We start from the raw sequence: 18,066 nt of genomic DNA on the forward strand, positions 1-18,066 counted from the left end.
TCACCCAAATGTTTTACCATTCCAGCTGGCACAACAATCCTATGTATATACAGTCACCCATGAAAGAAGACCCTCTGAACGAGAGGTAACTGCTGCTAATAGTGATGGTAACACTATGTTATGTCAGATATAATATTGGTGAGGAGTGACGTCTGAGGGTAAAACAAATTGTGAAGCTGCTCGACGTGAGGTACAGTGTTACTATGATTGTTAGCAGCGAAATATATAGCCTCTAGCTCAGAGGGTCTTTTCTTTTATGAGTGACTGTACACACGTGGCGTTTTCATATAGATATTATGTATAGTAGGCGACTATTTTTTGTCTTATTTATTCTAAAATTAGATGTATCTTAATATTGTTGTTGCTGTCTAAATGGACGATGAATAACAAATTTTCTTGTGAATCATCTCGGACTTTGTAATACTGAAAAAAGTTTTGAAAGTCTTATTGGAAAGTTAAATATAATAGTTTGCTGTGACAACACTGATTCTCTCTCTCTCTCTCTCTCTCGTGTACATACATAGGATGGGATAGATCTCACTTAGAGTTTATAGAAAAAATCAACCGTACAGTAGTTTGATTATTTAAAGTAGAGTATTATTTATTAAATGATATTGGTATGTGAAGATATTTAACTTATATTTTATTCATAATCTGTTATGCCGACACCTACTACAGATATAGAAGAAACACTTAGATTGTGATTTTGATTATGCTAAATATGATAAAAAGGCTATCAATGTCAATGTTTTGTAAATCCTGTTTACCGTATATAACTTATGATTTGATTACATTAAATGGGTATGTCGTCTACAAATAAACACTAGCAAAACAATTAACTTTTGGAAGTATTATGTTGACCTGGAAATGAACACATCACATTGGGATTCAGGTAACTATGATATTGAAAATTAAATGTATTGTTCATGATGGTGAAGATGTCTCTATTTTCTATGACTTATAAAATTTTGGTTACTTTTTTAGTTGTAATATCAAGCACATCGGCGGAAAGAATATTTGATTGAGAAGAAAATCTTGAAACTTAAGCATTCTCTCTCTCTCTCTCTCTCTCTCTCTCTCTCTCTCTCTCTCTCTCTCTCTCTCTCTCTCTCTGGTAATCTCATATACGTAATATATCTTAATTTCTATTTATTTGGGAGACGATATACCACGTGTTGTTATATAATATTTTTAAAATTAGTTTATTAATCCTGGTTACTAGTATATGAATAGGTACATACATCGTAATTATGTCTTAATGATAATCTTTTGTCTCATTTCTTAAGGAAAAGGTGGTTACGACCCATGGTCATAGTGCAACACCCGAGCCACTCTTTCACTGAGGCCTCTAAATTGGACTTGATCGCGGATACAAGCCTAACACCTTCTCTCGCCACTTCCAATTACTAGGGTGAGGAAGCTATTAGAAATTGACCGCCGGGATGGACCACGTCCAGGTAAGATGACGCAATGTTTTAAGGTCGAAATGTAAAAATAGTTATTATATGCTATAAATTATACAAACACACACACACACACACACACACACATATATATATATATATATATATATATATATATATATATATGTATGTATGTATGTATGTATACATATATAGTTTGTGTTTGTGTTTTTTTTTTCACATGTTACTTCAGGGTTACAATTATATATATTTATATATACACACACACACACACACACACACACACACATATATATATATATATATATATATATATATATATATATACAGGTATACATATATAGTTTGTGTTTGATTTTTTTGCACTTGTTACCTCAGGTTTACAATTATATATATATATATATATATATATATATATATATATATATATATATATATATATATATATATATATATACATACATAAACAACAGCAGCAACAACAACAACATCATCATCATCATCATCATCATCATCATCATCAAATGCAGCCGTTTTTATCCCATTGGAGGACAAAGGCCTCAGAGACATGTCTTTATTCCTGTCTGGGGTTTGGCCAGTTTATAACCAAGCTGGCCAGTGCACATTAGTTATGTTGGGAGACTTTTTGTGTGATCGTTCAGAGCAAACCAGCTTAGTATGGAAGTTCCCTCACTATAGTCCATTTCTTTTAGCGATGCATATTTGCACCGACTCGCTGCGGTGCCCTTTTAGCTCGGAAAAGTTTCCTGATCGCTGATTGGTTAGAATTATCTTGTTCAACCAATCAGCGATCCGGAAACTTTTCCGAGCTAAAAGGGCACCGCTGCGAGTCTGTGCAAATATGCATCGCTAAAAGAAATGGACTATAGCTGTTCTTTATATAGGGGTGATGAGGGGGGAAACCTTAACGTGGTTAAAAGGGTTTGCGTATCGTCATGATCAGCAAAGATGTACTAGTCAGGGCCACACATACTAAGTTGGTTTGCTGTGATCGATCAGACGAAAATCGCCCACCATCACCAATCCCGAGTGGCAAGCAGGGTGATGAAAAATGACCAAACCCCAGGCATGAATTGACATTTCTGAGGCCTTTGTTTTGCAGTGGACTAGGAATGGCTGCAGTTGTTTTATATATATATATATATATATATATATATATATATATATATTTATATATATATATATGTATATATATATTTATATTTATATATATTATATATATATATATATATATATATATATATATATATATATATATATATATGTGTGTGTGTGTGTGTGTGTGTGTGTGTGACCAAAACCCATGTTGTTATAACGTTACTTATTAGACCTTCGAAGATGTGTGGTTACAATTGTAGGAGTAGAAGTGTAGCTCCCCCACATTTTTGCCGAAAATTTTAATTTAATATCTTTTATTTCAGAAAATATCAAAAGATATTAAACTGCATAATTTAGTAACTCAGAGAATGTTCAAAGATATTGAATTACATAAATTTAGTAACTCATTCTTCATAAGAATTATTATTCAAAAGCTATTTCCCGTATAGAAGCTTTTTATTAACATATCTTGTAATTCTATGTCAGATTAAGGAACTATTTTACTTATATATATATATATATATATATATATATATATATATATTTATATATATATATATATATATATATATATTTATATATATATATATATATATATATATATATATATATATATATATATCATAGACTCCTTTAAGGAAGGACTGGAACGTCCCCTGCTCGGGGTTTTTAACTTGAGTCTGAAAGATTAACTTGAGTCTGGACTAAAAAAGACTTCTAGAAGGGCTAGAAACATGTTCTCTGGATCAAAATGGGGGTTTTTGAGGATGGTGAGTTCAATAGTAACATTTTCAACACCACCTGGGGTCATCTTCAAGGTCTAAAGGTCATTTATTAAGGTCATATTTGTGAATTTTGGTCATTTTTGCTCGTTTTTTGTGTGTAACTCATAAATGGTGAGAGATAGCTGATTATAATATGACGCAAGTCTGCAGAGCTGTCCGAATTTAATATATATTGTCATATATCGTCCTTCAAGAAAGGACTGGAACGTCCCCTGATCGGGGTTTTTAACTTCAGTCTGAAGGATTAACTTGAGTCCTGGACTAAAATGACTTCTAAGAAGGGCTAGAAACACGTTCCCTGAGTCTAAATGGGGGTTATTGAGGACGGTGAGTTCAATAGTGACATTTTCAACACCACCTGGGGTCATCTTCATCATCTTCAAGGTCAAAAGGTCATATTTCAAGGTCAAAATAGTGAATTTTGGTAATTTTTACTCGTTTTTGTGTGTAACTCATAGATGGTGAGGGATGGCTGATTATAATAAGAGGCAAGTCTGTAGTTCTGTTTGAACTCTTTATTTGTTGTCTCTGCATTTTCAGTGAACATTATATTAGCTTTACTCATATTCAGTTTCAGACCTACAATTCTGCTTTCTCTTCAAATCTTCTATCATCTTTAATAATTCTTCCCATGATTCACTAAACAGAACTATGTCATCTGCAAATCTTAAGTTGTTGAGGTATTCCCCATTAATGTTAATTCCCATATATTCCCAATTATAATTTTTGAAGACTTTTTTGAGGCACGATGTAAATAATTTGGAAGAGACTTGGTCTCCCTGTCTAACTCCCTTCTCAATCGGAATTTTCCCACTATCTTTTTGTAGTTTTAGGCTTGCTGTACTTCCTGTATAGATATTTCACAGCATTCTAAATTAAGTTTCATCTTTTCCCAGTCTTTGAAGGTATTTCATTATTGCTAAAGCTTTGACCGAATTAAAAGCTTTCTTATAGTGTTTTCATTAACTGGTTAATTACATGTATATAGTCAATTGTTGAATATCCGCCTCTAAAACTTGCCTGCTCTCTTGGCTGATTAAAGTCTAGCTTTCTTTCTATTTTGCCTAATATAATCTTTGTAATTATTTAATATATTACTGAGAGTAAACTTATTGGGCGGTAATTTTTCAAGTCGTTTGTGTCTTTCTTTTTGTGAAATAATAAAATTATAATTTTTTCAAACCTGAAGGTATAGAACAGTCTTGCAAACATTTTGTGTAAAGTTCAGTTAGATTCTACGAAATGCCCTCCATCTATTATTAAATCATTTGTTATGCTATCGTTCTCTGCTTTAGCTCTTTTCATGCCTATCAATACTTTCTTTACTTCTACTGTTACTTTCGGTATTGGACCAGGTGTTGGCATCGTTATTTCTTATATCACTATTGTATTGCGTTGTATAGAAATCCTCTGCAGTTTCTATCAAGCCGTCTCTTTTGTTGATATTTCCATTTTCATCCGTTAGAGCAAACAGCTGTTGGCACCTTGTTCCAAATCTTCTCTTCATTAACTTGATGCTTCTTCCTTTCTTTAGTGTTTCCTCAATTTTGGTCTGATTGTATTTACGAATGTCTTGTGTTGTCAGTTTTTTTTTTTTTTTATTGTTTTGGATCGTTCTGATTATTCTATTTTATCTCTCTTGGATTTTACCCTTATTTTCAATATTTCTTTTATTAGATTTTCGGTGTTTTAGGATAGTTTTCCTCGATTTTGTAAAATTACTATTAATTTCTTCTTTATTTGTTTCCGTTTCGTAATGTAGCGAGGAGTACCTATTTTGTATTGCTAAACTAAACTCAACAGATTTTTTCTTATTACAGGAGTCTTTATTTTGTTTCGTAAAATTTGTTTTTTTTTTTCTTTCCTTAGATGTAGACAAATTTGACTTCTCAAAATCCTTTGGTCGCAGGACTTTAACTTGTTTAACAGTTACATCTTTAACTAAACCGTTTCACTTTTTCGTTTTTCTTTTTTATATTTGTTCTTCTCCATGTCCATTTTACTATGTTAAATTTTATATAAAAATGTGCTCATGATTTTCAGATAGTTTTTTTTTTTTTTTTTTTCTTAGCAAATTCTATAAGCATTTCACTTCGGTCATTTGTTCTGCCTACTTCAAATTTACCTACGGCCGATTCTCCTCTCTTCTTTTGATATTCGTTAGCATTGAAATCACTCAAAACAAATGCAAATCAGTCTTACCTTCTTTTAAGATATCTATAGATCTTCATAAGAATTTTCTCCCTTTTCCTCCGTATTGGACAAGAATGTTCTCCTTTTTCCTCCGTATTGGACAAGAATGTTCTCCTTTTTCCTCCGTATTGGACAAGAATGTTCTCCTTTTTCCTCCGTATTGGACAAGAATGTTCTCCTTTTTCCTCCGTATTGGACAAGAATGTTCTCCTTTTTCCTCCGTATTGGACAAGAATTTTCTCCTTTTTCCTCCGTATTGGATGTTGTTGATGTATACGTTTGAATGATCTTCATTTTATACTTTTTATTTATTTGATGATCAATCCTGCAATTCTATCACTGATACTAAAAAACATTCTGTGTTGCCTGCAAGATTTTATTAATAACAAAACCAACTCCATTTCTTTTGTTACTTTCTTGTCCTCTGAAGCAAAAGATATGACCCTTTTTTAACTCTTTTATAGGATTCCCCAGTTCTTCTAAATTCCCTTACTCCTATTATATTCCAATTTATTTATTTCAGCTTTTCTAGTAACGCAGCAAGATCTTCTTCCCTAGACAGGGTCCTGACATTGTACATTATCATCATCATCATCATCATCATTGTCGTCGTCATTGTTATTGTCTATTTATTTATTATTTTTTATTTGTTATTTATTGTTTATGATTATTAAATATTAGTTAATAATTGTTAATTATTTATTATTTATTTATTCAATATTTTTTATTTATTATTACTTGCTAAACTACAACCCTAGTTGGAAAAGCAGGATGCTGTAAGCCAGAGGGCTCCAACGGGGAAAATAGCCCAGTGAGGGAAGGAAATAAATTAACTACGAGAGAAGTAATGAACAATTAAAATATTTCAAGAACAATAACAACAATAAAATAGATCTTTCATATATAAACTATAAGAATTTAAAGAAAAAACAAGAGGAAGAGAAATAAGATTGAATAATGAGCTCAAGTGTACCCTCAAGCAAGAGAAGGCCATACATAGTACAGAGGTTATGATACTACCCAAGAATAGAGAACAATGGTTTGATTTTGCTGTGTACTTCTCCTCGAAGAGCTGCTTATCATAGATAAAGAGTTGCTACTACCCTTGCCAAGAGGAAACTAGCCATCGAACAATTACAGTGCAGTAGTCAACCTCTTGAGCAAAGAATTGTTTGGTAACCTCAGTGTTGTCAGGTGTATGAGGACAGAGGAGAATCTGTAAAGAATAGGCCAGAATATTCGGTGTATGTGTAGGCAAAAAAAAAAAAAAAAAAAAAAAAAAAATGACCCGTAACCAGAGAGAAGTATCCAATGTAGTACTGTCTGACCAGTCGAAAGACCCAATAACTCCCTGCCGATAGTATCTCTACGGGTGCTTGGTGTCCTGGCTAACCTATTAGGTTCGGTTTTCGAAGGTGACCTTTTCTATTACCTATGTATATATATATGTATATATATATACATATATATATATATATATATATATATATATATATATATACATATATACACATATATATGGATACATATGAATATATACATGCACACACACACACACACACATATATATATATATATATATATATATATATATACACATATATACACATACATATTTATATATACACACACGCACACACATATATATAATGTATATATACAGTATATATATATATATATATATATATATATATATATATATGTATGTGTGTATGTGCGCACATTTATACATACATACACTTATATATACACATATATAAATTATATATATATATATATATATATATATATATATATATAGATTTGGTAATTTTTGGTAATAGAGGAGCATTTTAAAATTCTTTTTTCTATGACCGAAGCCGTATTGAGTTTATGGAATACATCTCTCCTTGTGAGATTTTCATCCTCAAATCTTATCACCATAGTTTAAAGCCAAAGACAAATAAAATTATTATCAATTAAGACATTAGATAAGTGTCTTTTGTAAAATAGAAATTAGACAAAATTAAAGATATAAAAGCTTTTAAAAATTTAAAGATGAAATTGGACCTTTAACAAATATAGTAAATCGTAAGTAAATACATAGTAGGCTTAGAAAACTGATAACCCTAACTTGATCTATATTGGGAATGAATTCATAGGAAGGAATTAACATCGTTAGTTTGATTTTGATAAATTTATCAAGTAGGCTTACCGGTATTTTATGAGAGTCATTTTGTACAAATTGTAATTGGTCACACAAAATTGTCCAAAAAATATGATTTGTTTGTTGCTGCAATCTGCTGTCAGATGCTAGGAAATCGCATCGAAGGGGGTTTCCTCGTAAACGAAATTCTTGAGGAAGACGCCCCCCCCCCGGGCCCTCTCCGTCAATCCCTTTCAAAACTTTATCCCCCTACCCGAAAAAATGCTCCTAAGCTCCTGATTTTAGGAATTCAGTAGAAAGTAAGACTGGTTGTATAGGTTACTGAGCACTAATGCTTCTTTAATTCTTTAATTTACAATCCCCTTCAGAATCTTCACATTTATATAAAGTAGCTATTTTTATTCTCGTAGATTCCTTTCGAGAATGAAGTAGTATGCATTTACCAAATGTTTATTATAAAACTAATGTAAAAGGTTTTATCCCTTTTACCCCCAAGCTATGTGGAACTTTCAAGCACATTTTGCTATATATTTTTTTTTGAATTGCTCTAACAGCCTTAATTTTTGTCATTTGGAAAATGCCTGAAGTTTCTCATAAAGTTATCAAAAATATGCAGAAAATGTAAATAACGTTTTTTTTGCAAGGACGTACCGGTACGTCCATTGGGGGTAAAAGGGTAATTACTTCTACTTTATGGGGAGTTTTATATTCCCATCATACACGGGCAAGCCTTGAACCCTGTTAGACCTACAACATTTGTTTGTTGTATACATTCTTCAGTATATAGAGAATCATGTAGCAGGATCCCAGTAGCAATTTTCCCACGTGGGCAATGTTCCCAGTGGCATTTTTCACGTGGGCAATGTTCCCAGTGGCATTTTTCACGTGGGCAAAGCTCCCAGTGGCATTTTTCACGTGGGCAATGTTCCCAGTGGCATTTTTCACGTGGGCAATGTTCCCAGTGGCATTTTTCACGTGGGCAATGCTCCTATTGGCGTTTTATTTCACAGGGACAGTGTTCCCACAATGACAATGCTCCCAGTGGAAATTTTCCCACAGAGGCTATATTCTCAATGCCAATTTTCCCACATGTGAAATGTTCCCAGTGGCAATTTTTTTTTTTTTTTTCGCAGGGGCAGTGTTCCTGATGACAATTTTCCCATAAGGCCAATTTTCCCACAATGTCAGTGTTCCCAGGGGCAATTTTTTTTACATAGGCAATATTCTCAGTGACAATTTCCCCACAATGTGCAGTGTTCCCAGTGGCAGTTCTCCTACATGGCAATGTTCCCAGTGGAAATTTTCCCACAGAGGCTATATTCTCAATGTCAATTCTCCCACATGGGCAATGTTCCCAGTTGCAATTTTTTCTTTTTTTTCGCAGGGCCAGTGTTCCTGGTGACAATTTTCCCATAAGGCCAATTTTCCCACAATGTTAATGTTCCCAGGGGCAATTTTTTTTTTACATAGGCAATATTCTCAGTGACAATTTCCCCACATGTGCAGTGTTCCCAGTGGCAGTTCTCCCACATGGCAATGTTCCCAGTGGAATTTTTTCAAATGGGATATGTTCCTAGGGGCAATTTTACCACAATGAAAATGTTCCCAGTGACAGTTTTCCCTCATTGGGCAATTTCCAGTGACAATTTTTGCATATGTACAGTATTCCCAGTGGTGATTCTCCTTCATGGGCAATGTTCCTAGGGGCAACTTCCCCACAATGACAATATTCCCAGTGGGAATTTTCTCACATGGCCATGGGCATTGTTCCCATCGGCCATTTTCTTACATGGACAATATTCCCAATGGCAATTTTATCACATGGGTTATGTTCCCAGTGGCAATTTTCTCACATCGGCAGTGTCCACAGTGGGAATTTTCTCCCATGGGCAGTTCCCAGTGGGAATTTTCTCCCATTGGCAGTTCCCAGTGGCAATTTATTACACGAACAATGATCTTAGTGCATCGTTTCCAGTGGCATTTTTTTAACATGGGTAATATTCACAGTGGGAATTTTTCCACATGAGCAATGTTCTATGTGTCTATTTTCCCACATGGCCTATGTTCTAAGTAGCAGTCCCCAGTGGAAATTTTCCCACATTAACAATGTACCCTGTGAGAAATTTCCAACATGGCCAATGTTTCCAGTGGTAATTTTTTCACTCGTATAATGTTTGCAGTGTGAATTCTTTCATATGTTAGTTTTTTTTCATTTGTGCACAACGTTAGATCAAAACTACTGGAACAATTTCAACGAAACTTGGTGGACATGTGGAGTACGACCCAAGGACTAATACATTAAATTTTGAAGAAAATATATCGAAGTAGCCTACAGGTACGCAGTGTAGTTAAGAACAAAATAAAACTGCTTGGCGTGGCTAGGGCATCTGCTCAAATCGATTGCCCATCTAGTTCTGATAGTTATGCCTTTTCCATCATAAGGTACAGTACTAAACTGTATCCTAGAAGTTTTATTCCAACTGTGACCAGATTGTGGAATGATTTTCCTAATTTATCAGCTAAATCAGGGGAAATTCAGAAATTTAAGCCTTTTTTAAACGATTTTCTGTTGAACAGGTTAACATAATCTTAGTTTTTTTCCATGTATGAGTGCTCTATTTTAACGTTGTTACTGATCTTAGAATATTTTATTTTTATTCATAACTTCTTATGTATTGTTTATTTTATATGCCCTTATTGCCTTTCCTCACTGGGCTGCTTTCCTTATTGATGCACTTAGCCTTGTAGCATTTTGCTTTTTAGCTAGGGATGTAGCTTAGTAATATATATATATATATATATATATATATATATATATATATATATATATATATGTATATATATACTGTATATATATATATATATATATATTATATATATATATATCTATATATATATATATATATATATATATACATACACACATATATATGTATACATATAATAGATCTAAAAGTAATTATACATATGCATTTATATATATATATATCATATATATATACAGTATATATATAGATATATATATATATAACCGTTCAATACATGAAAATGACCTAAAAAAATATCAGAAAGTTTTAATCATTCTTATATATTTCCTAAAAATCTCAAAATTATAGTACATCTGTAAAAGGAAACACATTTAAATATACTATGGCATTTTTTCATCTGGTCATCCAATATTTTGGCTGTTTTCATGTCTCGACATCCGAACCAAAGAGAAATTATTATTCATCTTTCCCTTTACTATTCATGATGGGTGAAAATCCCCTACGGACCAATTATGACCTTCTGTAACTTCCCACTTTTGGCCCACCGAAAGTTTTCTTTGAATTCTGTGGTGGTTTATTAAGATAACCTTCCAAATACTTTCTCGTAATGACCGAAGCAACCCTGCCCTCTGCATTCCTAAGGGACCCATATTATCCCTCCTCAGGATATAATGCTATTTACGACTTCCAGATGGACAGCAGGATGAGATAGATGAAAAAGGAAATAAAGAGAGAGAGAGGGAGAGCTTGTTTTGTTTCTTAGCAAGCTTAGTTTCTTAGCGAGCTTTGTTCCTTGGCGAAGGTTTTGTCGATAAAATTTCTTTTTTTCCTTGCCTCTGGTCGATTGTAAGATGTGAGTGATAAGTGTCTGGTCCTTTTTTTCTCCAAGATACAAACCTCTTTAGAAGGAATGTCATTTTATACACTTAGCATGAATTTAATGTTTTCCATTCTCTTTGGATGGGTGATGATTGTAATCTTATTCTGTTAAGAGAGAGAGAGAGAGAGAGAGAGTGAGAGAGAGAGAGAGAGAGAGAGAGAGAGAGAGAGAGAGAGAGAGGGAGAGAGAGAGAGAGAGAGGAGTTCATTGATGTCACTGAAATCTTCTTTTATCTATGTTTACCCCTTTGTTATATTCAGTTCCTGATAGAATAGTGCGTACTGCTCATACGGGTGAAATAGATGTATGGTCGTTGGTACCATTGTTGATTATACAAATAATTTTGTCAAGTGCCATTTTTTCACTGTTTTGCAATTCACTCAACGAAGTTGAACGGAACATGTGTATTCATCCTTGTTTGGGTCTATTTCTGTCCACACACATTGGAATATTAATAACTTATCACACCTTTGTATCTTAAAAAGCATCAACATTTCACATACCACCAAAACTGGGAAGAGGGTTGTACACTCTCTCAACCTATAGAGTTCTCTCTCCAAAAAAGATAAATTTTCGTAGGGATCCTTGTGTATAAATTTAGTAAAAAAAGTGAGGCATTACAACAACTCAGTATATATGTATGTATGTATGTATGTATGTATATATATATGTATATATATATATATATATATATATATATATATATATATATATATATATATTCAAATTCAATTCAAATTAAAATTCTTTATTTCAGCTGTAGAGCCATATACAAAATATTACAATAGAAATAATAGTTATATACGAATATATATCAATATATATATATATATATATATATATATATATATATATATATATCACTAGACATGAATACAACAAGCATATCTGAGGCCCCGAGTCTCCAGCGGCAGTGGAACAACTGCCTAAGGTGACGGGTATATATGTCCCATTGCAGTGTGTGCTAAAAATCTCTGGGTTAGAACAGGCCACCTTTGGAAACTGAACCTTGCATCATACGATGTCAGAACCCTTTCCAGGGAAGAAGCTCTTGCTGTGTTGTTTGAAAGAGCTGAAATGAATAAATTGCAATATAATAGGATTGAGTGAAATTAGACGAACTGGGGAATCTTATATAAAGTTAAAAGATGATCATATATTCAGATACAGAGGACGTGATAAGAACAAAGAAAATGATATGGGTTTTATTATTAATAATCTTTCAGACAACGGAAAATATTTATGGTAATAGTGATATAATTGTAGAATTGATTGTGAAAGTAAATATGAAGTGTAAACTGAAGATTATTCAAATGTATGCACCAACATCATTCCACACAGAGGAGGAAATGAAAATTTCCTATGAAGGTCTGGAGATGTCTTTGAAAAAAAAAAAAAACGTAATACTCAACTTACATTTGTTTTGGGTGATTTCAATGCTAGAGTAGGTCAAATGAGAGAGGAGAATTAGGTAAATTTGGAGTAGGCACAAGGAATGACAGAGGAGATATGCTTATAGAATTTGCTGAAAGAAACAATCTAAAAATTATGATTTTTTTTTTTTTATAAGAAGGAACATAGAAAATTGACATGGAGAACCCCAAATGGAGAAATGAATAACGAAATAGATTTTATTCTCAGGGAAAAAGTTGTTTATTTAAAGGCATAACCGTTAAACAAATTCAAGTCAAGTGACCATAGAATGGCGAGAAGGAAAATTTGTCTAGAACTAAGGAAAGAAGGGAAAAATTAAATTTTAAGAAACAAAACATACACTCCCGTTAAGATTAGCAAAAAAGAAAAAAAAAAAAGGTACTCCCAGCTACGTGATTTAATAAAAGCTAGTTATGAAGAAATGAACATTAGTTTAACAAAATTTGTATTATAATCAGCACAAGAGATTGGAGGAAACGTTCCCAATCAATATTAAGGAAAACTATCAGAAAAGATCAAAGACCTGTTAAAAAAAAAAATGTAAATAATGGTGAAATCCAAAAGGGATGAAATAGAATTATCAACTGTCCAAAACAATAAACATGCTAAACCCCCCAGACCTTCGTAAACACAATCAGACCAAAATTGAAGAAACATTGAAGAAAGGAAGAAACATCAAATTGATTAAAAATAGACTTTGAACGGGGTGCCTACAGATGTTTGCTTTAAAGGATGAATATGGAAATATTATGAACAAAAAGAGATGTAGTGATAGAAATTACTGAGAATTTCTATAAAATGCTCCACAGTAACTTTGCCAATAGAGATAATGAAACCCCTGAGCCGGTAGCAAAAGTAATAGTAGGAAAAGGGAAGCATTACAGGCGGGAAAAGAGAACAAGCAGCAGGAAAAGATTACATACATATTGATTCAATAATAGATGGAAGAGATTTCATAGTAGTAAAACACGTTGTACTTTACGCGCAATGTCTGCAAGAATGTTCTATACCCACGGCTTGGAAAAACTTTATTATTATATTAATTCACAAAAAGGGATACACAAAATGCCTGAAAATTTTCCACCCAATAAGTTTACTCTCTGTAATACATAAAATATTTATAATGGTCATATTAGGCTGAATAGAAATAAGGGTTATGAACGAGCCTCTAGAGATTGTTAATGAATATACGTACTCAAGGCAAACAGTACCCTAAGGGCTTCCCTTGGACATGAGACCGAAATTAAAAGAAGGATAAGCATGTGATGAAGAGCTGTTGGTAAACAAATTCAGATTATGAAAATTAAAATGCCACTTTCTCTAAAACGAAAAGTATTTAATCAGAGGGTCTTGCCAATAAAAACTTATAACTAGAACATAAGCTAGTTACAAGTCAAAGATCTTTGGAAAGATTGATGATATCATTAACACTAAGAAAGAGAAAAATGCAACATGAATATGAGAGGACATTTCATCAAGAAATAAGAAAAAGAAATGGACATGGTAGTTGGGTCATTTTCATAAGTTCCGTGACCACTGAGAGCGAAGGAACTTTCCTCATTGGATTTGACTTTTTGGATGGATAAAAAAGAAATTAAGCCCCCCTTGCCCCTGTCAAAAGTGTGGGAATAACTTTTGAGAGCCCTGAATTAAAAAATGGCTGCCGTCGCCAGTTCAAAAAATTAACTTTGTCCTGGTTTGACTTAGAGTGCTGTGCAAAATATTTTTTGTAGGGTTTTTTGGAATGGGAAATTCATTTCTAATGTTATTTTATTGATTTGACCTATTTTTCATTTTCAAATTCACTATGACCGCCGATTTTGAGCACCAAACGTTCAATTTTGCTAGGTCATTACAGACCTTTTATAGTAGGTTGTAAAGAAAGTTTTTTTTTTTTTTTGTGATGAATTATTTTATTAATGTTAGAAGTAAAAGTAAAGACACAAAAATCACTTTACAACAAAACCAATTTTAATGATTGAAACACGTTGAAACACAAGGAAATGTCCAACAATAAATTGATATTGATTAGCAAATGTACACCACTGAATCAATTGTTCTACGTCAATCATGGGACTTTTATATTTCTGAATCTGTTGAATCCCCAGACTCACTCATCTCTTTAAGATTCAGTTTCTTCTGAGGAGTCAGGAAGCATGAGCTGTTGGGGCAAGGGGGGTTGTGTGCAGAGCACTGGATGGCATGTTCCATTCACAAGTTCCCAGCCATGACCAATAGGGGATGGATGGTCAAACAAGTAGTGTAGTTTGCAATATGTGATATAGTTTGTCCTTTCAACATGAGGATTCAAGGAGTCGTCATCAGGTGGGAGGCGGATCGTACTCTTCTTCATGTTTTGCCACTTGGAAGCCCTTGCTTGCCTGGAAGCAGCATCTGCACTTTCACCATTGATACAGGACAGTATAAAGGTCTTCATATCAGCTCTGATATTATCCTTCAAGTAGATGCTTTCACCACTTCGTCCCAGGAGCTTTCTCTCCTCGGGATCAGAGATCACTGTCTCCATCACCTTCTTCTTTCCATGGCCATAGAACCCTGATTTATGATCACTGCCAGTGATCACATGGAGAGGGATGATGATCTGTGAGACTTTTTCTGGTAGCATGTCATGGCATTTGATAAAGACACGTTTGCGTTTGCTAAGTAGATCACCAGGGAGTTGCTGTGAGAGATATGCTGCTTGAACGTACACATCTGTATCTTCACTGTCAAGTACAACTGCCCCATTAAAGTTCCCCATCCTGAGCTTGGCATAGGCAGAGAACATCATTGTGTCAGCCTCTGGATGTCTGAAAATAAAGTCTGTGTTTGCCACACCAGTGCTCACATTGGATGCTCTTTCTCCCTTACAGTAGATTATTCCACAACACATTATAGAAGCTTGTGCTTTCAGCTGTTCGCTGAGGAGCTTTTGCAGTCTGATCTTGTTCCCTGATTTGACCATCAGTTGGATAAATTCAGCAGCTCCTGGGAATGTGTCTGTGGGCCTCAGAAAAACGTTTGGAATATTTGCATGTTTTGCTGCCCTTCGATCGTGCTCATCATCCTTGATGCCGAAAGGAAGGTCATACTTGTCGTTGATAAGAATGATGTAAGGGCTTGCATTGGCATGGCGTGAGAAAATGATCTTGCAGATCTTTCCTAGATAGTCCTTCCAGCAGTACTTTGAGCCATGTCGTGTCTTTGCCTCACGGTCCTCGGGTGTGGGAGTGGCTATCTGCCAGATTATACCCATGTTGACAATGCTGATGTAGTTTTCTGGTTTTTGAACAACTGGGTCAAGGTTAAACTGATCCAAGAGCTTCCTCTTCATTGTTTTGCGATTTGACCCGTCTGCATTGTACAGAGACAAGCACTCCTCATTCAATCTCCCCTCAAGGGCTGACTCAAGTGTGAGCATGCTGAACCTTCTGCAAGGTCCACCAGGACCGCCAGACCTGACCTCTCCATCTGATCCACTTTCATAGGTGTACCTGCTGGTGCACAAATCTGTTCACTGGCAAGCTTTGCCTTTTATTCTTGTGGATGGTTGCAGTGATTACTTGCTCGTTCAGGAGAGTTTCAACCTGATCTTGGCCATCTTGAAAAGCAGTGTTGAAGTCTTGTACTAGCTGTGGAGAAGCAATCAGAACAGACTGCATTGACCTCAGTGAAGGTGATGAGTTATCAAATGGTTCAGCGCTAAATTCTTTCATGCAGTGCTATTGATCCTGAACTGCTTGGTCATCCTTCTTCATCCACGCTGGTTGACACTTGACATGTTTCGTGTGAGACGCTCACATATGACATTTTGCTTCACTGCAGCCTTCACTCTGGCCACATTGTTTACATTCATTATTGTAGAGAACAGTTGCTTCTCGTTTTGCAAAAGGCAAAGCCATCTCTATTTCAACTTAGAGTTCAGATTCATAGACTGGGCAAAGTGATTGTTAAAGAATTCCTTTTGCTCATTTGACAAAGAAGACAACATTGCCCAGTACTCTGGCAGTCACCTTCCATAATCATGGTTGTTGTATGCCATCAGTCCAGGCAACATGTTGTATGTTGAGGATATGTACTCCTATCCATTTCTGGCATGGCACGTATCAAGATTCTGTACAAGAGGGTCTGACATCTCTATGAACGAAAGCCAAAAGTCCCCCCATGTCGGTAACAGGTTTCTCATAAACTCTGTTGATCAAAGTCTTCATGTCATCGTTATTTTCAAGGTCAGGGTGAGCTTCGTTTAGTGCCTCTTGTGTTTCGGCGAGTGCATTACGCAGAATGTCCAGCTTCTCTTTCACATTTTCTGACAGTTCCTCATGCTCAAGAATGTCTCTTAGCCAAATGTGGATAAGAGCCTCTCTCCAAGCCATCATACAGCGCACACCACGCCTGTAATGTTTGCCTTGTAGTGCTTGTCCACAGATCCATCCATAGCATACATTTACATCTGTTGGTGGAAAGCACCAATGATTGGGGTGATATTCTTAAAAAATTCTTGATTCCATGCCTTGAGTTGGACAATTGTCTCATAGGTGGGCAGATCTCCAATGAGAAAGAAGAATGGGATTTTCTTCTTGCACATTGTTTCCACTAGTTTTGTCATGATATCATGTGTCACTGATTTGCTTGGGGGTTCATCATAGGTGGTATGAAAGTAGGCTTGCTCTTGTTGGGTGTTGGCCAGCGGCAGGATTGGGCACCACTGTATACTGGATCCCGTTGCTCATGTGGTAGGGGTCTTGTACCGTCATTGTTGATGCGAGACAATGCATAACAGAGCGAGCACATTGCGGAGCTGTGCCATTCACTGGTGGGTTTAGCCAGGCACGAATTGTTGGCTCGCTGGTACTGCCAGGGGGGGGGGGGGGGGATCTGTGTTGTTGAACATGTGTGATCTCTCCACATTTTCTTGTCAGCTGTTCAGAGATCTGCTTCTTGGCAAGCCTGGCAAAAGGCACTTCATCTGGTTTTCTTTCATAGCTTTCTGGCTGCACAAACATGATATTAGTTCTATGAGTGCCTGCTGCACTGCCTGCCATAGTATCCAACTTGAAGTCGTTGTTGTCAACATTGACAACAGCCAGCTTGCTATCTGCAATCTCTGGTGGGCAGGTGCCTGACGCCTCAACATCCTTAAGTGCCCAGAGGTCATAGAGGAGAAGTGCATCTGAGTAGCTGAAGCAGACACCACTCTTGTGAAGTGTGTCCACCAGGACTTTACTCCTTGTCATACCATGAACAGTGAGGCCAAGGTTAACTACAGTTGAGATGCGCTGTCCAGTGATGTGGTAGGTGATTATGGAGGCCAGGC

The 18,066-nt window shown here is 35.2% G+C and overlaps 1 protein-coding gene across 1 annotated transcript in view; it reads left to right on the forward strand.

The window, feature by feature from the left end:
* The first annotated feature begins 1,432 nt into the window (after positions 1-1,432).
* Positions 1,433-18,066, forward strand: part of LOC137646812 (uncharacterized) — a 224,436-nt gene continuing 207,802 nt past the window's right edge. The window contains exon 1 of the mRNA XM_068379900.1: positions 1,433-1,457. The gene's annotated coding sequence lies outside the window, so the exon portion shown is untranslated. The remainder of the gene's footprint in view (positions 1,458-18,066) is intronic.

This window comes from Palaemon carinicauda, chromosome 1 (assembly GCF_036898095.1).
Source record: "Palaemon carinicauda isolate YSFRI2023 chromosome 1, ASM3689809v2, whole genome shotgun sequence".
Classification (NCBI taxonomy): domain Eukaryota; kingdom Metazoa; phylum Arthropoda; class Malacostraca; order Decapoda; family Palaemonidae; genus Palaemon; species Palaemon carinicauda.